The sequence below is a fragment of the Cupressus sempervirens genome, chromosome 1 (assembly GCF_028749045.1).
Source record: "Cupressus sempervirens isolate cs-2001-9-10 chromosome 1, ASM2874904v1, whole genome shotgun sequence".
Classification (NCBI taxonomy): Eukaryota; Viridiplantae; Streptophyta; class Pinopsida; order Cupressales; family Cupressaceae; genus Cupressus; species Cupressus sempervirens.
Window position 1 is genome coordinate 343,843,468 of NC_143118.1, and position 25,316 is coordinate 343,868,783.

The following is a 25,316-nucleotide window of genomic DNA, read 5'->3' on the forward strand; positions in this document are numbered from 1 at the left end:
GGAGAGTGAGAGAGAGAGTGATTAGGGGATTGGGGAGAGAGAGAGATTAGTGGATGGGAGAGGTCTAGACAATGTGATAGAGAGTAGGCGGTGGGAGAGGAAGAGGGAGAGTGAGAGCGAGAGAGAGAGAGAGTAGGGGATGGGAGAGGAGAGAGAGTAGCAAGAGAGAGAGAGAGAGAGAGAAGGTGGTGGGAGACAGAGATAGATAGAGAGAGTATAGGGGATGAGAGAGAGAGATTGAGAGAGAGAGTAGGGGGTGGGAGAATGAGAGAGAGAATAGGGGATGGGAGAGAGAGTGAGAGAGAGAGTAGGTGGTGGGAGAGGAAGAGTGAGAGTGAGAGAGAGAGTAGGGGATTTAGAAAGAGAGAGAGAGAGTAGGGGAGAGAGAGAGCAAGCAGTGGGAGAGGGAGATAGATAGAGAGAGAGTAGCTTGAGAGAGAGTAGGGGATGGGAGAGGAGAGTCAGAGAGTCAGAGAGAGTAGGGAGAGAGAGAGAGAGAAGGGGATGGGAGAGGAGAGTGAGAGAGAGAGAGAGAGAGTAGGGAGAGAGAGAGAGAGAGAGAGTAGGGGATGGGTGATAGTGGGAAATGGAGAGTTTAGTTTTCACATAGTGTGTACGCACTTTATAGTGCGTACACACTATATGAAAACACCAAAAAATGGTCATAACGAAAGTTTGGGTCCCTACTAATCCATATTCTTCTTTTTGTCTATTGTGTATTCTATTATTTTGGTGTGTACGCACTATATGAAAACACCCAAAAATGGTCATAACGAAAGTTTGGGTCCCTACTAATCCATATTCTTCTTTTTTTCTATTGTGTATTCTATTATTCTGATAGAAAACATAGGTTTCATGTTGAACATTGGAAGTTAGCAAACACTATTTGAAGGCTTTTTGAACATTCTTTCATTCTATTTGAAGCTAGCAAACACCAAATTCAATCATTGGATACATTATTTGAAGGCTTTTTGAATATTCTTTCTCTAGAAAAGGTTACTGTAGTCCTCACTAGTAAATTTAGGTCTAATTTGTGACGCGAAAAGGTCTCAATTTTGACACAAGTTGGTCGCTAAAGCCACCAAAGTCATCGTTGGACAAATTTGGTCAATTTTCCACCACATTCATTGCGCATCAGAATTTCGACTACATAAACGTCAATTTACCAACACAAATTTCGTCCATTTCTCTATCCAACCTAAACTATTATTTTCCCAATTTCGACGTAAACTTGCCCAATTTTGAGTTGGAATTTCGACGACAAATGCTTAGCTTTCGATGTCGGAGCCATACTCGCGACGTAAATGGTGCCAGTTTGGTGTCTCAATTGTGACGAAGATTGGTCGCAATTGAGACCAACATATGTCGCAATTGAGATGCGCTGTCCCATTTTTTTTTAAAGCTTTGCTCTCATAGGAGCATTGAAAACTGCACAAAACTTGATTATAAAGCGTAATTGCTTGATGCATGAGAGTCAAGGTATCATGCACATTTCTTCCTCCACACCATTGTTTCGTTCATCAAATGATTTATTTTATACAAAACAATGGGAAGTAGGAAGAAATGTGCACGATATCCTGTTTCCACCGAGCAATTATGCTTTACAACTCAAATTTTGTGGAGTTTAGAAGGCTCCTATGAGAGAAAAGGCTTTGCAATAATTGGCACAGCGCGTCTAAATTTTGGTTCCTACAGGGAAGAATAAAATTAGGAAATAATTATTTATCAGGAATGAAAGCCAATAATTTCATCTATTTTTCAAACAGATAAATGTGACAAAAAAACTTACAGTCCCAATCACATCATCATAAGAGTGCATATATAACTATAACTATAACTGTCTAAAACCAACATAATTTACAAATATCCAAAATTCAAATATTATCCCTTGATGTTTTCTTTAATAATGCTCCAATGCCTTAGGGCATTCAGTTAGAAACTTCAAAATTAGTGCTATCAAGTTAGATGTCATTTCATAGCCACCAAGGATAAGGTCCATAATAAGATTCAATATCTCTTCATCCATAATGTATATTAATGCTATCAAGTTAGTTGTTATATTAATAAGATTCAATATCTCTTCATCAATATACCTCTGGTTCTCAATGGAGACGTGGTCCAATCAATAGGAAACATCATCATGAAGTAGGAGGTGAGGTTGAAGGATTTTATGGAGGCATTCGGAAGTTAATTACAGAGGAAGAGATTTTAGCCTGGAAGAAGTTGTGGCCAAAAGAATCGCTAGAATGATTGATTGTTACATTAGAATTATCTTCATTTAACATTAAAGCTGCATGCATATTGGAATGGCTAACATCATCGTTAAGTGCATTTGATGATTGCACATTTGTTTAGGATATACATAGAGAATGTCAAGAGTGTTGTTGACAAATTTTGTATTTCTTTTAGCTTTAACATTGATGACTATGTTCCAACTGTTTTGGGCTAATATTTGCTTCACAAATGGCCGATGTATATGAATCTTGTGCCAATAGAATGACTTTTGTTGAAGTTAACCATAATGTATACATATATTTGTAATCATTATAGTCAGGATGACAACTGTTGCAGTTCACTTGCCCATTGAAGAGTTGATTTTTTTATGATGGCACAACAAAATGTTCTGAACCATAGATTGCTTATCCTAAAAATATTTCATCATCCTCCGAAACTGATCAATAATAATGCAATATATTGTAGTATTAACTATTTAAATTATTCCTTCAAATGAGGAACTTAATATAATTTGATTGAGCAACCTTACATTTTGTACGTTGCCATTTTGTATTATACCTCAAACAAAAAAATGATGGTGCCATGTGATCAAGATAGCAAAAATCTCTATGGAATGTACAAACCTTGGCACTAGACTTCTTATCCATCTACGAGGCATTCAATGTTGGAGACAGAGCCTTGTATCTACTCCACAAATAATCTGCTTACTAAAGTTGTTGCGGCAGAAAGTTCTCATAGGTTAGTTCTAATCAGGCCTAGTGAATAATATGTGAAAACATCAATATAGCCAAGGCACTAATTTTGACCCATTTTCCTCATGTATGAGAGCCTTGAAGAGAATCTCGGATAAAAAGAAATTAGTCGTATGGATTAACTTTATAGTAGCAAAATTGAAGAGAAAAATTGTTGGTGGTGAACTACTTAAGCTGCAAATACAAGAAAAAGATGGGTCACAATGTATGGGCTATCCTAAGTGGCAGAAATGGTCATAGTATAGTGAAGTTCACAGTTTCAATTAATCTAATTTTGTAATTAAAAATAAATTTCACTGTATGGAAATATGAGGGCTTCTTTTACAAACTTTTTTTCATTTATAAGAATTTTAAGAAACTTTTTTTGTCAAATTTTAAACCAAAAGGATTGCATTGAGCTAATGTTTGAAACTCTACCAAGAGGAAATTGAACTAAGGCATCCAAATCTTAACACACTATATTATAACAATTTCATAGTTAAGAGTTGTGCTTGTAGACAACATTCAAATCTTATCTGGTGGGTGACTCTCATATTAAATTTTAAAATTATTTTTTTCAAGTTCAACATGGAATGACCTTTCATGTTGGTTAGTCTACTAACCCTAACTCATCTCATCTAGGTCATATCAGATCTTGATAAAGGCTAGTTTGCAACAATTTAACTTCTAATAGCTAGTTTGTAAAAGTAGTTAAAATAACTTGTTAGTAATACAATTATCTTCTTAAGGAGGTCTAATTTGCATTCTTAGTACAACACTCACCCAAATATGCTTTCAAAAGGCATTTAAACAACAATTAGATCTTGAAAAAATTAGATATGAAAGTGGAAATGATAATCAGGTCATGTACCTCTTCTTCATCTCGTTTGCGCTTGTTTTCCTTAACCTTTTCGTGAAGATTTGCAATGTACTTATCAAATATCTCCCAACAGAAGCTTTCATGACTAATTGCCCTGAATATTCATATCCAATATATTTATAGCTAATACTAGTGTAAGGTACATGATAACTACCTTTAATTACTCACAATAAGATTAATTCCTGATAGTGGCTCTTTTACCTGTATGCTTCTTCATCTTTGAGAAAAGGTATGCAATCCTCCCATTCTGAGGAAGCAACAATTTCCTGAAATAGAAAAAAAATATATAACTAATTTATCGTTACATAGAAAGAAATTTGTTTATGATAAGAATAGAAATTCATTCATATTCAGGATTTTTAATGTGCAAAACTCTATGAAATTCTACTCCAGGTGTAAAAGTAGTAGAGGAAAAAGAGACTGAATTAGAAGGACTTTTTCCAAAATTAATAATGTAAACCTTCAGAGAATAAAGCAAAGCCGTGAAATCATCTGCCAGCCTTTCCCTCCTTTTTGCTTCTTTCTCTTCCTTTTCCTTGTTCAATCACTTCTTCAAACACAAGCTGCAAGCAATACACAGGATGTTAGTAAGACCTAACAAAATCATATATCCCAAAACAACTTGCATTACTTTCAACATTTGCAATTGTTTTAGTTTAACCTAATAAAAATCCATTATCCACTAATGAGAATAGACTAGTGCATTTGTGATAGCGATTCACTTCCAGCAACTACTTACCAGTGCAAATGAGTCAAAACATAATATAGTTGATGTAATGATCAGATCAGTTAGGAACTAGAGTCATATGGAACATAAGGATAAGATCCTTGTTTGTATAAATAGTAGTTACTAGGAACATAACAATATGTGACAACATTGTTCAAAGGAAAATACCAAATACTTTTATTGTGAAGTCTTCTGTACCTGAGACAAAAAATCTAGAAATGTAACCAAAACAAACCTTAAGATTTGTTTCAGATGCAGCAGCCAAATCATATAGTTTCCCAATGGAGGCTTTGAACTTGTCAAGAGTCCATGCTGATGTTACTGTGAGCTGCAATCATTACATCAAAAAGATTACAATATATTTTACATCCAATGGAAAATCTTAAAGCACAAAAGGCACACCTTTCCTAACTTCATAGCATCTTTTATGTTTGATTTGTCCTCCTGGTACTGCCAAAGATACATATTCAAAAAATGCTTACATAAAAGGAATCAAACATACATTGCCTTGAGTAATAATGATTGCAAGCCTGATTGTGAAAGTGCAATTAAATCCTGCAATCAAATCATTAAAATATATGCAACTTTCTTACCTGCTTTTTCATCCCTTCTACAACATCTTCAAACAAATCCTTGGGTGGTGAACCAGATGTATTTGAAGCAGGCTCTTTGCTTTATGATCCTGGAGGATCATAAAGCAAAGAGCCTGCTTCAAATGAAGTGTGTCTTTGTTGTAAGCAGGCTAGTTGCTTTATGATCCTCCAGCAATCTTCGAAATTCATCCTGGTTTTTACGTTCTTTTTGGCACAGTTCTTCCTGCATTTAAAAATATTCAAGTCATTCCAATATACAAAAATAAGACAGATGAAAACTATGGAAGCACACTACTCTCTCATTCTAGACAACCTTTTGAATCATTTGTACTTCTTCCTACTCTAAATCAGATATAACACATCAAAATTTTAGGATGTTCTCAGGTCATAATGTATGACAGCTTTTGGAAAGACAAGATGCCTGTAACCGAAGCCATTATCCACATAATGATAGCAAACTATTCATCAATCAAGATAAAAACCAAATAGCTTTCCAAACACAGGCATTTCACAGCTATGCCATCTCCAGCGTTCCTTCCAAATTCGAGTACAACAATATGGGTTCTAAGATTACACCAAAAGCAGGTCCAAAGAGAAAGTCAGATAAATTCACAGGTTAACATGTGTATTCAACACAAGATCACAATTTCCTATAGGCAAGACTTTAAGATAGAAAAAAAAGAATGTGAATTTGAGATTTGCTGGGATACCTTGCAAAGTCATTACAATTTCAAAGATTCCTAACTTCAGAATTCATAAAAGAAATGGAATAATGTTTTAAGGAAGATCAATTGGGGTTATAAAACCCAAGCATGAAATTGAGGAATAGGACAAAGAATGAAATGTCATTAGTTTATCAATCTAATTTCGTGTTCATGTTTTCTGCTCACCATAACCTTCCTACCCATCTCAAATATTATAATGTGAGAAAATGCCGAAAACTCACCTTGGTTGAATGACTTGTCCACCCTTTTGATTCCCTCCACTATTGAAAGAACTAAAATATATCAACAAATTAAGTGTTAGAGAAACTACTTGAACAAATGAACGGGAAAAGTTAATAAATTTTGTACAATCTAAGGGATTTATTATGAATTAAGTAGACTTTGAGATCATTTGATTTCTAACATATGATAATAGATCACACTATTGAAACATTGATATAACAAGCATACAATATATTGAAAAATAACAACAAAAAGTATTACATATTGTAAAAACAATAATATGTACCAGAGATGCAAGGGGTGAGGACACCATCTCCTATAACCATACAAGTCCCCACAAGGGCTAGTATTAGCAAACATCTCTTGGAAAAGTTACTTTGTTTAAGAGCTTCCTTTATCCTAATGGCTCTATTGGGTTGTCTACCTGCAACTTCAAGTGTATATGAGGAGAGTTTCGTGTCTTCTTCCTGGTGATTGGGTATCATGCTGACATTTGCATGGCGACAAATCAAAGAATAAAGAGAAAATGTTCCACCTGCAAAAGAAACCGTCCCTTTAAACTTAGAACACATGATTTCACATCAAAAAGATCAAACTTTGACCTAAAAACAAAGTGAAACTAGAGCTATTATAATCTTACCATCTCCATTATCATTGGCCCACTATATAAAGAAGACGTATTTGATGAGGGGCAAAAGAGTGAGAGAATATATGATCAAAGACAAAGCCCCAAGAACGTCATCAAGATGTTTGATGCCATCAAGAAAAGTACTCGCATACACATAAAGTGGTGATGTTCCTATGTCCCCATAAACTACACCAATACTCTGAAACGCCAATTGCACAACTGCAGCCATGCTCAACATCTGAGAAACAGGATTTGTCATAAAGCGATGTTAGAATAGTTACTAAAATGGTCATAAATTATGTTTTTATAGTAAAAGAATACTTTAACTTAAGAGAAAAAAACTATACAATATTAAAACATGATATCGTGCTTTAAAAACTAAAAAGGTACCTGTAATGAAGAACTTCATTTTGACTTGCTAATTGGTTATCACTATTAACTATAAGCTTATGTTTAAAGTTTGAGCTTACTTGGTTTCGAGAATAGTTAAATATTCTCTACTTAACAGGACCAACCACGTGAAGGTGGAAGCTCATTTGGCCCCTCCCCACCCCCCAACATCACTCTAAATTCCCCATTAACATTTAATAACATTCAATTCATCCATTTTTGAAATAGAACATTCAATCATTATAATCACATCATAACATTCATTAACACATAAAATTAATAAACACACAACATTCACGAATAATTCATTAACACGCAACATTCAAGAGTAAGTCATTCATGAATAATTCATTAACACAATATTCATCAACAATATTCAAGAGTAAGTCATTCATGAATAATCATCTCTCTTTTTCTTTCTTTCCATTTCTTTTTTTCATTAAATTTCTAAGAGGAATGTCAATGTCCTCGTTAGGATCCCCCTCTACTAGTTCTAACACATGTCTCCTCCTCATCCATTCAAGAACACCATGAGGCCGCTGCACCAAAGTGGGGTCCGCTGCAATAATAGGTACTTCATGAGGTTAAATTCTCACCATTTTATATTAGTGAATTACGATTTTTTATTTAAGTAAAATTACTATAAATCAAAAAATTAATTTAAAAGAACAAAACATAGATTTTCTTTACCTAAATGTGCCACATGATCTACTTGCTGATCGGTCTGAATATCCTCTAGCACTCGTTCAGCACGACATGATTCTATATCCTCAACACAAAAGGTTACACCAAGTTCAATTAAATATGTTAAATTGTATTAATAATTACATAATTAGTTTTAAATAACAAATGATCACCTCCATCGATGGTACGATGCACATCAGAGGCTTCATGATGCTGCGTATGATCTGTGTCAGGATTAACAGGCTGCATTGCAATGTCATGCACATTATTATCAAATAAATTGTTGCTCAAGTATTCAATTTCTAATATTTTTTTGGCATATTTACCTGTGCACATGATGCAGGAGACTATTCAGTTGGGGCAATGGAAGCTTGCCGTAGGCGTTCAGCCACCGCTACATAGCCTTGCTTGAAGGCAATTTTTTTGTGTTCTTCTATGGCCTCCAAATTAAAATCAATGCCCTGCATTTTTTTATTAATTAAAAAAATAATTTTCATTTTATAAATAATTTTTCTTTGCAATTCATTTATTGCTACTTACAACGCGTGCTTTGACTTTCGAATATCCCCCAGAGCCAAGTCTGTGTTGCCCAACCTTTTCCAACCTCGCCTTTGTTGCCTTTGATGTGTCCTGCAACCTATGAAAAGTTTGAAATATTTTAGATGATATAAAGAGAATACTAGAATCATTGTGGAAATATTTACTTCACTTGGGTTTGATGTCTTTGGAGGAAAAAATGCGCCATATGTATGGGTTTGATTTCCTGGTCAAAATTCATGGGATATTTTTACTGAGATCCTTGAGAAAGAACATATAGTTACAACTCCAGGAAGTGGGTTTGGACCCATACGTGAAGGTTTTATAAGGGTGAGTGCCTTTGGTCATAGAGAGAACATATTAGAAGCTTCATTTGTTAATATATCTTCATTTGTCAATGTATCTTATGTAGGATTTATGCCCAGATTGAGATTGAGATTTATAAGCAATTGTATCAGCATATGAATTACATACCTTTCATATTTACAATAAAAAAATTTAAATACCAAAATTGAGGATTATGCGTGGTAGTATGTTGGAGAAATAACTCCTATTTTAGGGATTTTGACAAAACAGCATAGCGAGAAATATTGAATTCAAAAGGATGAGAATGTGAAGGAACAAGAGGTGCAGGTGAAGGTTCAAATCACATGAAAAGTCATTTGTACACACTATGAATTTTGTTGTACATTATGTTGTATTTTAAGAGTGCTCCCCCAAGGTAGATGTGTTAGGCTTGGTACTTTGTCTCTTTACTTCACTAATATATGTGTTTGAATTAGTCTACACACAAATAATTAACATGTTACCAAAGCTGATACGGATTTTGTGAGCTTGCAAAGAGCTAAGGAACGGAAGAGAAAGATTGGAAGCAGGGTGATATCAAGAAAAATCTCTTAATGAGTTTCCATCTTTACAGTTTCCACAGGAGAAAAATCAGCGATTCCCTAAAAAGGATAATCTATTGGTTGGGTATAGACACATAATCCATGTGATCAAAGCTTCAGAAGCAACAAAAAATACTAAAAAAGAAGAATGGATTTTAGATGTGGTGGAAATGCTCAGCTTTAAATTATTTAGGATTCTCAAACTAAATTGTTATCTGAAGATAGAGATTAGATTTTGTGATGCTTCACACTTAAATCTGATGTATAGTGTATATGCACTTCTTTTTTGATATGCAACCAAGCACAAAATGGAATTTATGATAGTATAAAATAACAATCACTAATGACAACATTATATACTGTTATCATAGTTAAAAAAATACTACAGAATATGGGATTTGATATCTTCAATGATGGATTTCATCAGGATTTACATGCAAATTAAGTGTAGATTTGATGCACACATGACCCAAAAGAAAATAGGGGATAGGAAACTCAAGATAGCGAGAAATTATTGTAAAAGAAAGGGAAAGTCAACAAGTATAGTGGTCAAGGTGTTGCCTATTTTTATGACTCAAAATCTAACATGGTACATCATATCACAAGATTCGGTTGTCACAACTTTGAGTAGGAATTTCTTAGTTGAATTAGAGTTTGAGTTCAACGAAGATAAAATTTGAGAAAAGAACCCATAGGAGACATAGGCTCTAAAATTTGTCACTAAATATGAATAAAGGGCTTCATTTTGTCAATATATCTTATGTAGGATTTATGCCCAGATTGAGATTGAGATTTATAAGCAATTGTGTCAGCATATGACTTAAATACCTTTCATCAATAGATAGATTAAATTAAGCTAGTTGAAATTTTTGATATTGAAGTTGAACCCTAAATTTGCTCATTAATGTACTAGTAGTTAATACTATTGCATACCTTTTTGGATTTGCTGGTGCACTTTCTTATGGCAGACGTTGCCCTTTCTCCTTTGCATCCAAAATGAACTCATTCCAGTCCCTGACTAAAACAAAGGGAGGACGCTCGTACTTCGGGTTGTGGACGAGGCTCTTTCTATATGTGTCCCTCACAACCTTAAGATGTCTAGAAACTTTTTGTAACAATTTCTTATGATCAGAAATATTACTACCAAACTCATGCTCTATATCTTTGATGAGCTCATCTTTTAATTTTTGAGATTGGTGGTTCCACCTTTTAAGAAAAAAAACAAAATTGTTAGATATAGCTAGTATAAGAAAAGACTCGAATGAAAGGAAAAATGTTGCACCAATTAATGATATGAAAAAAAAGTGGGATAAAATTAGTTCAGTTATGATGTACAGCAACCTAGTATGTATGGTGGGCTTGAATCTTCGTAGCGTGAGGTCATAAAGCCTCCTATAAAATGTATCGTTTCCTGCAAAAAATGTCATGGGATAATTAATAGTAAAAACCATTAAAATGAATCATATGAAAGAAGACTCCCACTTTTGGTTCTTTGTAGAAAAATTAGTTAGTATCTTCTACTGAAAGCATGAAATTGCAATGTACCAAATTACTAAACTAGAGAATTACTGGTATAGACAAAAGGTCATTGATAATTCAGATGATCCTACCAAACCCCTAATAAAAAGGAATTCCAAAATAATTAAACAACTTGCACAATACGACACACTAAAGGTCATGAGGCATCACTCCACATCAAAAGCCCTTGCATTCACCACTTCCTATCATGTTTACATCTTGCAAGAAAATCCTTATTACAATATAAAAAATAATTATTTAAAGTAACTAGAAGCTTAGGACAGTTCAAAGGCATTAATTCATTATAGTCAATCAAAAATGATGTCTCTATAGATCCCGTGCTAGAAACATAGGTAGCTCTAGGAAATGATGGTGAATTATCACCAATAGATGTACTATGATCTGCATTTGGCAACATACCAGACGGTGCATCTCCTACCACAAAAAAAACAATACACTATGTGATGCATCCCAAGATTAAAGTACATATTATCAACTCATAATTAACACAAAACCAAATATAGAAAAACAAGGATTTACCAGTTGGATGTCCCCTTGTTGCCGACATTGCAGTCGGCAATCTCGTACGGGCATCCGTCAACCTCGTAAGAGTCTCCTGTACTAGATGACTTGAACAATACATTGTTAGCAGAGACATTCTGAAATAATAAAAGTAAGAGTTAAGAAGTTTTGAATGTTTGAAATAAAAAATTCCTTCTAACTTGTCAACTAAAAGATTATTTTACCAGTGGTAGCCAGAACTCTGCTACTACTGCCCTCATCGCGTTGTCCTTGACCATGTTCTGGATCAATTCCCAAAAATTCCTGTATAACAAGAATTTAGTAGTTAAAGTTTCTTACAACTCTTTAAAAAAATTGCATCAATAAAGAATTTTTGCACATATTACATATTTTACTTCACAACATAAAAGATTATAAAATGTAAATCTTTATTGAACTTTTGTTATAACTAAATATTCATTGGAGCTTACTTCATAATGTTGAGCTTGTGCTTTAAATTCTGATAGCCTCTTCCTCATCTCCTCGGGTTCCATATTTGCCTCATCCAAAATTTTCATTGCTTCTAAATTAATTTTCCTAATTTTTTTTTCAACACTTTTATAAAATTGGGAGTATTTGCAATATCGGCCTCATCAGAATGCATAGCTAGTGGCTCGGTGGTCACTGCTACTACTTTACCCTTATCCTGAACATCAAATTGTTAGCGGAATATCAGTAAAACTATCATAAAAACTCAAAAATCGTAAATAAAATAACGTAATAATATAACATTTTTCAACTATCTAATTTGTACAATTTCAAAAAGGTTTACCCTTGCTGAAGAAGGGGTGTGAGTAGCATCCTGCTGACCTCTATCATCTGTCGGATCCATATCATCCTGTCACAAAGATTAAACATAAAAAATTCAGCTAATTGAAAGCAATTATAGATAGCAAAAAAAAACTTATTAACAAAATGGTAAATAGTGTTTATAGCCCTCATGATAGTAACATTGTTTGTATCTATGCAATTTAAATGGTAATCAATTAGCAGTTCTTCCCTTGCACTTATTGATTTTATTGCACAAACAAAAACTTCATTCCCCTCACGCGCCTCAAATATGCAATTGGGTTGCTTACTAGTTGAAGCAGGTCACGTACTATTTATAAAACCTACAATATTACCTATTGCTTTTGGTCTCCCATCAATGTACATAGCAAATCTTTTACTTTGATCATTTTCTTTCCATTGTATATAATTAGCTGATACCCCATACCTACGAATACTTTTTTTATATCGAACAATCCGCATCCAATCATTGTAATTGTAACATGGACTGAAATACTTGAACAATTCAACAACTTTGTTGTAACATACCTTTATCCCATCCATGGAAAATAGGCCCAAACCATGTAATGTGGATGGAGCAATGCGATATATCCTCTCATTAACACAAAAATCTGTGTTAATTGGAGGTAGCTCATTGGGTATCCATTCTTTCTCAATGTGTGAGTACTGAAAGGGCACCTTGATGTCGCCTTTGGTCTCATCATCATAAGAACATGACCCCCCATTAGCAAAGAAAAATTGCATGCATTTATCAAAAAATTTCTATTCTTTTGACCTCTAGTCGATCTCCCTCTTTTAGTCGTACTACATGTAGAGATTTCATCTACCATTTCCTCATTTCCCTCATTTGATGTAGATAGATCTGACAAGTACCTATTTGGTGGGTCCTGCAATCCATCAAATGGAAAGTGAAAGTGACATATATAAAATGTAGTAAGTTGAAAGTGATTATACAATTTTATTTCTATACAGACCTTCTTTGTCTATATATACATTATATGATTATATAATGTCTATTTATAACATATGTGCTCAATGATAAACAAGAAGAATATAAGAAAATTATGTCTATTTATTGACTTATACCTGCTGATCCATGTCACTGTGCATAATCCACACCAAATGGGTCAAATCTCCTGTAGTCAATTGACTGTTTGCAAAAAGGGTGACAATCAGACACAATATAAACATTGGTAATTATAAATAACCTATGTTGTAATCATTAGAAATGAACACAATAAATATGTAATCAAATTTCTTGAATATGTTAATCATTTACCTTAAGTTAGCTAAAAATTACATGATACACATTTGCTACAAATAACTTAGAAGACAACATGAACAATAGGCAACATCGCAAGCATGTCAACAGAAGGGGTGATGATGTACCTATAGTCAATTGACTATTTGCAAAAATGGTCATAATCAGACACAACATAAACATTGGTAACTATAAATAACATATGTTGTAATCATTAGAAATGAACACAATAAATATATAATCAAATTTCCTGCATATGTTAATAATTTATCTTAAGTTCGCTAAAAATTACATGATACGTGTATGCTACAAATAACTTAGAAGACAACATGAACAATATGAAACATCATAAACATGAACAAATTTACCTTATATATGGAATGCAAGATCATCAACAGAAGGGGTGACGACGTTTGTAGTCATTGATTATCTTCTTCTTCTTCATCATCATCATCATCATCATCATCATCATCATCATCATCGCCATCATCACCATCATCATTGCCATCATCATCGCCATCATCACCATCATCATCGCCATCATCACCATCACCATCATCATCATCATCATCATCATCATCATCATCACCATCACCATCACCATCATCGTCATCACCATCATCTTGATCTTCATCATCTGCTTCTTCATCATCTTCAATATCTTCTTCTTCCATAACATTATACTCTATCGACCTTCCTCTTGGATCATGTATAACAACAAATGACCAACCCTATTTATTTGGAACCTCTGAGTAAAAAACTTGCTCGCATTGGCTTGGAAGAACATAGGGCTCATCTCCAACTGACTCAAACGACCTTGTATTGATCATTGTAAATCCATTATCATGTTGAATAACCATTCTATCTAGATCATTTTGATTTAGTTGTAACCTATACCATTTGACGAAGAATAGAACTACTTTGAAGGTGTTAAATTCACACTCAATTATATCATCCAAGATGCCATAGTATTGATTTTGAGATTGTTGAGGATGTATGTCGCTTCTAGATGATATATTGGTGACCTCGAAAACTGCAGTTATCCCAGAATCACAAGTTTTCTTTGTGTCATCCAACCTTTTTATGCAAAATTTGTGGCCATGATAGTACATAGCTTTGTGGTGCTTGACCTGCAATTTTTGAAGTCTATGTAAATTATTTGCATCATGAGTTGATACGAAACATATGTCGAGTTATGATCATTAATAAATTTCTACGTACCTCTCCACCTCTTAAACCATTTACTAGATCAACTACCATCGGCATAACATTGGAATCTCCATTACGATGAGCTTCTATAACCAATGAAGCAACACCTTCCCATGTTAATGAGAAACCATTTTGTTGACATCGTTCAATCCATTTCTTCATCCAATGAAGATTGTTCACAATATACAAATTTATTGCATCCCACTCTCGACCACCTGTTTCAAATAAATATGCCAATTAAAAATAACTTATATTGAAGATTTATATGAATTAATTAACTACAATAAAATCTTAGATTTACCTCTCACTTTCCTCAATCTACCTTTGCCCATCAAGTACTCCCCTTCGAATTTGTTAATTGAGTTGGGATCCCAAATACGATCTACATGGATGTTTGTTGCAAACTTAGGAATATATTCAGTAATGTACACCATGGTCTAGTATACCATATATCCCTCCACCATAGAACCCTCGGGATGTGCTCTCTGTAAAACCAAGCCTTTCAAAAATTTCAAGTGCCTCTCAACCATCCACATTGACCTGGTTGGTACAGGTCCACACAATTCAATCTCCTCAACTTGATGTATGAGGTAGTGTTCTTGTGCATTGAAAAAACTTGGAGGTAGACACTTTTGCATTTCACACATCAAAGGAGGAATTTTTCTCTTCCAATATTTTATATCTTCTTTATTGATTTCTTTAGATGACAACCACCTCATGTATTTTCCAAGATCATATATAACATGTTTGACATTGTTCGAAAAGTGGTGTGGGAGAGATAGAGGTAGAACGTACTGCAATATTTGTAAAATGATCTTGTCAATATTTTATAAAAGAATGCAATTGAAACTAAATGTAGTATATAAATATATAGTGAATACAAAATAACATGAATTACCTTAATAAATGTATGCCAATTGTGTATTTTCAACCCTAGCCCAAATTCACTTTTATTTGATATGACATTGTTTATGTTTGCAGCAAATCCTATGGAAAATTGTATTTTTTTTTATGACTTCTTTTATAGCATTGCTCTATTGCTCTGACAATAACTAACTAAGGGCACTTGTATCAATCTGGTCTCCATTGTTATTTGGTCAAATACCATTTTTCATTGCATGGTTGGATTCTTCAATGTCACTACAAGTTTTGACAATTTGATCTTTGTCACACCTTCCATCCAAGATTTTCCATAATGTCTTTGCTACATTCTTTCCAATATGCATAGGATCAAACAAATGCACAATTGGGAGTTGCTCGTAGTATGCCAACCTAGTAAATTGTGTAGGATAAATTTTTAGTCCTTTTGGAAGTTGGACATTGATGTCTTGACAACATTCACAACCATCAATCACATCATCAGTAAACAAAACACAATATCAAAATATAAATTTGAAACAAAAAGCATCAAATGGAATGACATTACCTCGACGATTTATTTTATTGTATGCAAACTTCCATAGGTGAGGTGTCATTCTCTGTGGCTTTGATGTAGTCTCTTCTAGACCATTGAAAAGATGTTTTTTGGTAATTCTGTACTTATGATTTTTGTGCAGAAAGTGTGTATTCTCATCAAACAACTGCTTTCTTAAACTTTTTGAATGGCAAGATTTCATCTTTGGACCACAAACTGGACATGCAAATTTACTCTTTGTCTGAAGACCTACATGATCATGTATAATTGGATTAAATGTGTTAACTTTGACATACGAAAAAAGAGATGTCAAGAAGAGAACATACCACAAAAATGTGTTAGCCCAGGGGCATTGTGTATTGTCCTTACAAGCATTGCATGAAATTGAAATTGTCTTTGTCCTATTGGTCTACAAATGTCATACATAGTAACACCATTCCATAACACCACCAACTCATCAATAAGGGGTTGAATATATACGTTGATATCTTTGACTTGGTACTTACCTATTTGAATGAGAAAAAACATTACATAATTATTTTGACCATTTGATGGATTAGTAATAATAAATTAATTTAGATGACCACTAAATCAAAAAATACCTGGAACAATTAGTGTCAACATTATGTGCTCTCTCTTTATGGACAACCAAGGAGGTATGTTATTGTTGATAATAAAAACAGGCCACACTGAGTAAGTAGATCTCATCTCTCCATAAGGATTGACACCATCTGCTGCCAATGAAAGCTTGAGATTATGAGGTTCTTCTTCAAAGTGTGGCCATTTTTCCTCTATTTCTTTAAATTTTGAACCATCTGTAGGCATTCACATAATGTCATCTTGACTTCTATTGTGTGCATGGTAATCCATAAATTGTGCCAACCTATTGCACTTGAATAATCATTGCAGACGTGGAATAATGGGAATATGTTGAAGAACCTTGCGAGGCACCTTTTTTGTTAATCGATCTGATTGATATCTACTAATATGACAAGTAGGGCATTGTGTTGCAAATTCATGTTGTTTATAATATATAATATGATCATTTGGACATGCATCTATTTTTTGATACTCCATTCCAATATCTTTCATGATGGCAGATAATTCTTGGTGCGAGCAAGGTAGAATTTTTGATGGTGGTAACAAACACTCACCTATCAACCTATGACCAAAAATATAATTTTTTAATTTAAAGAATATTAATTGCTACATGAACCCAATGTTAATTGTAAGGGAACTACGAGTAAAATAATGAAAGAAGATGTCATACCTTAACATACGTGTCATTGCTACATTGGATAAACCATTCATTACCTTCAAGTTCACCAATAGCAATATAACGACAAGAAGAGTTGTTTTGGAGCCTTCATATAGGGGCTGCTCTGCCTTCTCAAGTAAAGGTACATCAAACTCTGCATCATCATCACCATCATCATCATCATCATTATCATCTTGATCATCGTGATCTTCATCATCCTGATCTTCATCATCCTAATCTTCTTCCATGGTATCATTACCTTCTACTTCAATATTCACACCTCCATGTTCCCTCGTTTGGAAATCCGCATTCTCCAAATTGTCATGGTCCATAACATGAAACTCAGGGATGTTGACCTATATGAAAATGATAACCTTATATTAACCATGACCATGATGTCATCATCAAATCATGTCTCATGTAATTTATAAACTATTAAAATACATACCAATGGGCGATACTCGTTTCCCCCTTCAATGTGACCATGTTGCCTACAATGTTGCTCAGCTGTTGTGATTAATCTATCTTCGAGTCTTTAAGCCCTTACACATTTTTCAAGGACAATAACATTTTCCATCACCTTTTCTTTTTAAGTTAGACCACAGTCTAGCAATTGCCTCCCTATTTTTTTGTGAGTTGATATCGTCAGACATGGTCTTTCTTGAATGGAATGACTCGTTGGTGGAAGAAGGATGATTCGTTTGCAACCTGCAGATGGAGTAGTAAGAGGAAGACACATATAAAAAGGAGTTAGGTCTCTAAACCAAGTAGGAGTTAGGACATGCTGGAGTAGGGTCAGCCCAAGATATTTTGGAATCTTGAAGAACCTGGTAAAGGGTATCTGGAAAGGTGAAAATAAACAAGTATTTTTATAGCTACAAAGGAGGAATCAAGAGCATTATAAATAATGAAGAAGAAACTTAAATCCATACAACTTCACCTCTATTTACAATTTGACCTTTCTGCAAGTGAAATATGACAATATACAAAATTTCAAATCACATTTTCACTTAAAAAAGAACACCAAATATACCTTTGCTACAATATCTTCTTCAAATTCTTCGCTATCAGATTCTTCAGAACTGCAAGCTCCTGTGCAAAAAAGAGAGGAGATGTACTGAGTAATTTTTGATGGGCAATATTTAAACAAATCAACTATCAAAAATTCTTTTTATGAAATTCAGTTTCTTGATTATGTACTGAAGACTTGGCAAGATGTTCCCAAGTCTATCTATAGAATGCCTATCTACATGGTTGTTTGCAAATAGTCTAGTATGGTGCTACTTTTGTACAAAAACAAATGTCACTGGGGCCTTAAATTCATTGACTGTGATTTTAAGAAAAATCTACGACGAGACTTATTTTTCAAATGCATGATCAGAAACGATTTCCACATTGAAAAGTTTTATGAGAATTCCTAGCTTCAACAGCTATGTCTTTTCTAGGGCTTATATCATCTCTTTTTTTGAGCTTATGCAAGTGACAAAGTATGAGAAGGGTAGACTTTAGCAATGGCTATTGCTTTTGTTATTATTCCATTGTTTATTATTTTTCTTATCTCATATCTATGTTTATTTTACATTTTTTCATTTCCGTGTAAATTGTGGCCTGAGGGGCCACACTTTTTATATTGATTTAAGAAAAAAGATCACACATAAGGGTGCATCTATAGCTAACTACTTAACATCTAGAATCATATTAACAAAAAGGTTCATATTCATTCTCAAACATATTAAATTGTACATTAGCATAGCCACCAGGGCTAGCCTCCAAGAGCAATCTAGAAAATTTCCACTATTCAGAAGGGTGACAAGAATCATAGTCCATCTTGCAAAAATCATTTTCCAGACTGATACACAGGCTTTCTCAAGAGTATAGAGAATAGCCCAAGCTTCCATCTAATTTTTAGAATGAGTACTTAAGGAAGTAGAAAAGAAAAACTAAACAGGGCTTAAAGTTCTGCTACTAGTACCACCCATTCCTGTTGAGCGTGGATTACTCCTTCAAAACCCATCTATATTGATTTTTAGGAAATCATTTGGGAGGGGAGACACTAACCTAAATGGTTCACTTTCTTGACTTGCTAAACTCTGGGACGAAACCTATTTTGTGAAGAAAGAGAAAAGCATTGATCCAAGTGATTAGCAATGTGGAGATCCAAATGAACAGTTGACTGAGATAGCTCTTGTTTTGACAGACCACCCTCTCATGAAATCTCATTCATATTATAATATTGCATGATCTTATCATAGCAAAGGTGATTATGAGATTTTTGGCCGCTACTACTATTTGGCACCCTCAAATTACATGTTACGCTTTGATGTTGGTGTTGCCATTCAGAAGTTTTCAACTTCAACACTTCAAAAGCAAAAACATACTGCTGATGAGGTTATGAAAATGTCACCTATGCAAATAAATTTTACTTATACAAATGTCTATTATGACATCTTGTACATATGTTACTTATTCTAGTGTCACTTAATCAGTATCGCTTTTAAAATTTGTAGAACTAATATTGTTCTTCAAACTTACTCTTTTGTTGGTTTAGAGTCAACAATTTATTCTTTTAAATTAAATATTTAAATTTATATTGGAAAAGGTAGAAATGAATACTTATTGATTTAACTCAATTTATAATTGTTATTTAAATATTTCTTAAAATAACATAATCCTTAACCTTTTTTTTAATTCTCTTCCAACTATCTCTTTTTAGTGCCTACCATGTTTATGTGCATGTTTTTTATGTGAAAACTATAGCATTCTCTACTTAACAGGGCCAACCACGTGAAGGTGGAAACTCATCATGGCCCCTCCTAGGAGTCTCTTATGACCCTTTACGACATTTTAAGAGCTCTAAGATTTATTCTTAGGGATCGTAAATGGTCGTAAAGGGTCATAAGAGATCTTAGGACACAAAAAATAAGAAATATAATTGTAAGCATCATGGTCACATTTTTTTGGAATCAATGTAATTGAGTTGTATACCCAAGCGACGAAGTGCATCTAGAAAATGAAACTACAACCTATTGGGATTGACACAAACCTTATAAAACCAAAGCAGCTAGGAATGATCGCTTGCCAATATCTGTTAAATAGATTTGTGGGAGGACCTTGTATTCATGACCTACACCTTGTATTCATGAGCTAGGAATGATCGTTTGCCAACTGTTGTTGAATACATTTGTTGGAGGACCTTGTATTCATAAGCTATAGATGTATTCAGCAACTGTTGGCAAGCGATCATTCTTACAGATGAATTAGAGTTGGAATCGAAAGTGTGGAAGTTTCTTTGCATTGCTTGGGTACACAACCCAATTACGTTTCCAAAAAAATGTGACCATGATGCCTACAATTATGTTTCTTAGCTATTGTGAAATCTACATATTTGATAGGAGAAGCATTTGAAGTTTATGTTGTGAATCCACTAAATAGGGTCAAGATTTGATTTGGGAATGTTGGTAAGATGATCTGAGAGAAAGAATGCATAGACAAATGGAGAGAGAGATAATACAAGTGGTAGAAAGAGCCATGCCATTTGCAGGACGCCACCATCCTTTTGGTAGATCAAAGGAAAACATGGTAAGGACTATAATACACATTGTCCTCAAGAATATTATCTAGGAGTCTTTCTATCACTTGTATTATCTCTCTCTCCATCTGTCTCTCAACTCTTTCTCTCAAATCATTAGACCATACTATTTAATCTTGCCAGGCTATTTGAACAACTACATGACACTGAAAAAGAAAATCTTTTGTACAGGCTAATATTGTTCAAGTTTCCTGATTATGTGGATGCATATCTACGACTTGCAGCCATGGCCCAAGCTCGAGATGAGATCCAACTAAGCCTAGAATTGATTGGGGAGGCACTTAAGGTGGATAAAACCTCAGTAAATGCGATTACCATGCTTGGCAACCTGGAACTAAAAACAAATGATTGGCTTAAAGAAAAAGAAACAATTAAAGCTGCACAAAATGTATTAGATGGTAAGGATGCTTATGCTGACATTAATTCTCTTGGAAATTGGAATTATTTTGTAGCTTCATGCAATGAGAAGAAGGATCCAGATGCGGAGGGAATACATCTTGATAAGGCTAGGGAACTATATTGTAAAGTGTTGGCTCAGAGACCTAGAAATGTCTATGCTACAAATGGGGCAAGCATTGTGCTAGCTAAAAGGGGTCATTTTGATATTGCGAAGGAAATTTTCACATGGGTTCAAGAAGTTACAGCAGGAAAAATCTTTGTTCAAATGTCTGATGTTGGGTAAATCTAGCACATGTTTACTTTGCACAAGGACAGTTTGGGCTTGCAGTGAAAATGTATCAAAATTGTTTAAGGAAATTCTATTTTGGCACTAACACCCAAATTTTATTATATTAAGCTCAATCACATTATGAAGTAGAACAGTGGCAAGATTGTAAAAGAACATTATCAAGAGCAGTACATTTGGCACCCTCAAATTACATGTTGCGCTTTGATGTTGGTGTTGCCATGCAAAAGTTTTCAACTTCAACACTTCAAAAGAAAAAATATACTGTTGATGAGGTTCGTCAAGCAGTGTCTGAATTAAAGAATGCGCTCCGTGTGTTTAGACAATTGTCAGTAGTGCCAAGCCCTCATACACATGGCTTTGATGAGAAGAAGATAGATTTGCATGTGGACTATTGTAAACACTTGCTTGATGCTGCCAAAGTTCACAGAGAAGCAGCAAAACGCGAAGAACAGCAAAGCCGTCAAAAGCTAGAAGTAGCACGCCAACTTGTCCTGGCTGATGAGGCAAAATGGAAAGCTAAGGAAGAACGAAGGATTATGATGGAAAGGAGAAAGCAAGAAGAAGAATTGTGGCAGGTGATGCAACAAGAGGAGCAATTTGAATGTGTGAAAGAATTATGGAAGAGTAAGTGTAAGGATAGGGATGATGATGATGAGGCTGGTTAGTCTGAAAATAAAAGAAAGAAGGAAAAGAAGAAAAAGAAGAAGGATAAGGATCACAAGGGTTATGATTCTAATATGGAGGAACTTGATATTGCCATGGAAAATGAGGCAAATTATATGAGTGACAAGGCAGAAGCTGATACGGAAAATGCCCAAGATCTTCTTGCAGCTGCAGGTCTAGAAGACTCTGATGATGGTGAGACAAATTCTCCAGTTTCAGCAAAATCATGAAGGAGACGTGCATACACTAATTATAAAGATGAAGAACCCTTACAAAAATAGTGTCTGAGAGAAGAGAATACTTTTGATGATGATGTCTAGGCTTCCTAAGGATTAACTAAACAGATTCCAAGAGAAGATGATGCATAGAGTGATGATGGATAAGCTACCTAAACATTTAGTCAATCAAATATGCCTTGTCCCTTCCAAATCTATTTGACATTGTTCCAAGTCAAAAACATCAATTGAATCATCTGTATGGAATATTTTCTTTTTTTCCATTTATTGTTTTATATGGGCAACCTATTCTTGTCCTTATTCTAGAACATTTTCTATGTTCTTCAATGTATATGCTTTATCTTCCTATTAGATTCTAGATTAGAAGAACACACAATTGAAAATAGATTATCTATTCTCTTGAGGTTTAACCTAATAGATTCCAAGATAAGATGATGCATACGATGATGATGGATAAGATAGCTCAAAGTTTAGTCAATCAAATATGCTTTGTCCCCTCCAAATCTGTTTGACGTAATTAAATGAGATCTATTCAAAAAGCCTCAAACGAATCATCTGTAGGGCATCTTTACATTTTTTTGTTTATTGTTTTTATGGCAGCCTATACTTGTCCTTTTTTTATATCATTTTCTGCGTACTTCAATGTATATGCTTTATCTTCCTATCAGAGTAACAAGTAGTTGGTGTTACTATTTCTATTAGTGTGAATTATGCAAAGTAGCCAATTGTGTTTGATAAGAAACTCAATGTCAATTCAAACAACATCCATTTCAAAGGAAGAAGACCGTAATCTATTTTTTCAAGCACTTCTTCTTGATGTGATAAATTGGTAGATATAAATAGAAACTAAACTTTGATCAAATTAGTACATACAGTTTGAACCTAGAAGACTTTTATCTAATTCATCAATTGTAGCAATATTAATCATACCATAATAGAATAATACTGAAAAAATAAATTACAAATTACAATTTTCATACCAGCACTTTTCATGGTGATTCACGAGAATCACCAAATGCATTGCAAAATAAAAATGTAAACATATTCATATTCTTCAAAAGTTTTCAATTTCTTCCATCTAATTAGTTTCACAATAAAAATTCTATGAATCCAAAGTTCTGAATCAGCAAGACAAAAGATTTTTAATAAAATGTATGAGTTAGAGCTTCAACTAAAGATTTAATTCTAACAATTAGGCAACATATATACATTCAGGTTTTATACAACAGAAAGAAGGCAAGATTAGAAGGGGTTTAAGCTTCTATGTGCATGATCGTAGCAAGAATGAAAGAAATTTTGTTCATGTAGATTTCATTTTTTCTGTCACTCGCAGAGATAAGTCGGAGTCTTGTTTCAAAGCGTAATCTTGCAAGAAGGGGGTCTAAAACATAGGAGAATAAGTAAAAGAGAACCAGGTATTGGAGATATTACATGCATAACTAAAAAGAAAAGAGTGTATGAGTTTTCAAACACTTGCAGACATACATGATAGTAACCAGACCCAAATAGCTATACTCATGAAATGCCAACAAAAATATCTAGTGAGAAGTCTCTAAGAAAATGAAACTTGATTTCTAACATTTGAGATACTTGCATGTGAGTTACAAATTGAAATCTTCTATAGGAAAAAAAGTTGGGTTCAACAATAATAACAGATTTTTAGAACCCCATAATTTTCTTCCAACTCCTACAATGAAATGGAAGAATTATATGCGGAGAATAGAAAGGAAAAACATAACTTTTTCTATGAAGGAAATAACCCACTATATGCCTTTAAAATGGTGAAGAATGCCCAAATGTTTAGTAGGAAAAGCCACAGATTCTACTCCAAACATTAAAATGAAATGCTATAGGAAGACGATAAGGGGTTTGTTATTATAAAGGTCTGAAAGCAACAAGATACCATATTCTCATTACTCAAACATAGTTACCTTCACATAAAAATTATGGAGAATATGGCAAAAACCTCTAAACAATAGTGGCAAAATCGTCCCAAAAAAATTCTAGGAAACCGCATGAAGGCTCAGTAAAAGAATCAGTGATTATGTTCAAACCCTAAGGAGAGGCTCTTTGTATTTGAAGTTTTCATATTCCAAAATATTGAATGGTGAAAATGATTCATTTAGGGTTGAAAAAAACACAACATATATGCTCCTCAATTCCTTTTTCATAAATTTAGGAGTACGAATGCATTGATGGGATTTTATTTTTTCCAAGTCCATGTTAATAACACAAACTGTGGGTGTTTAGTGGGGTCTTAATTTTATGTCCTTAGAAAATTCCTCAATTGCTAAGTGCACCCAGCTACACTCAAAGCTGATTAAAGGAGCAGATGAGCAGCTAAATACAAGAAAAATGCAGTGAAAGCTGCCCATACAACAAACAGAGAGGAAGCTTATTGAAGAGGTTCCCATCTCACGCATAGATTAAAGACAGAGAGTAGGCCAATGAAGAAATTCATGTAAGTGATAGAAAGCTATGGCCATTGCAGGAGATTTCAAGGCACCAACAAAGAGAAGTCGCGTTAAGAATGTAGCAGGCATTAAAAGGGAGAAACAAGCCAGCTAGGGGAGGCATTTTCGTAGCAAAGAGTAGTCGGCAGAAATTTTAAACACCTTTGCTAAATGGGAAGTCAAAAAGAAGAGCAAAAATGCCCATAACATGAATGATCAATACATAGCAATAAGTCGAAACAAAGTTTAACACACCCATGCCCTTGTGCCCTTGTGCCCTTTTCACACAAATGTTGATGCAGACGTGCCCTTGTGCCCTTTTCGCGCAAATGTTGATGCAGACTTGTAGACTCGCAGCGCAAATGAAATGTGAATTACATTTTTGCCTTTTTTTTTTTGTTTTATGCTGTCATGTTGGTCGCAATTCCGACCAAAGTA

At 34.2% G+C, this 25,316-nt stretch overlaps 1 pseudogene; it reads left to right on the forward strand.

Moving 5' to 3' along the window:
• The window catches only part of LOC149577626 (uncharacterized), a 298,319-nt pseudogene that overhangs the window by 156,084 nt on the left and 116,919 nt on the right, over window positions 1-25,316 (forward strand).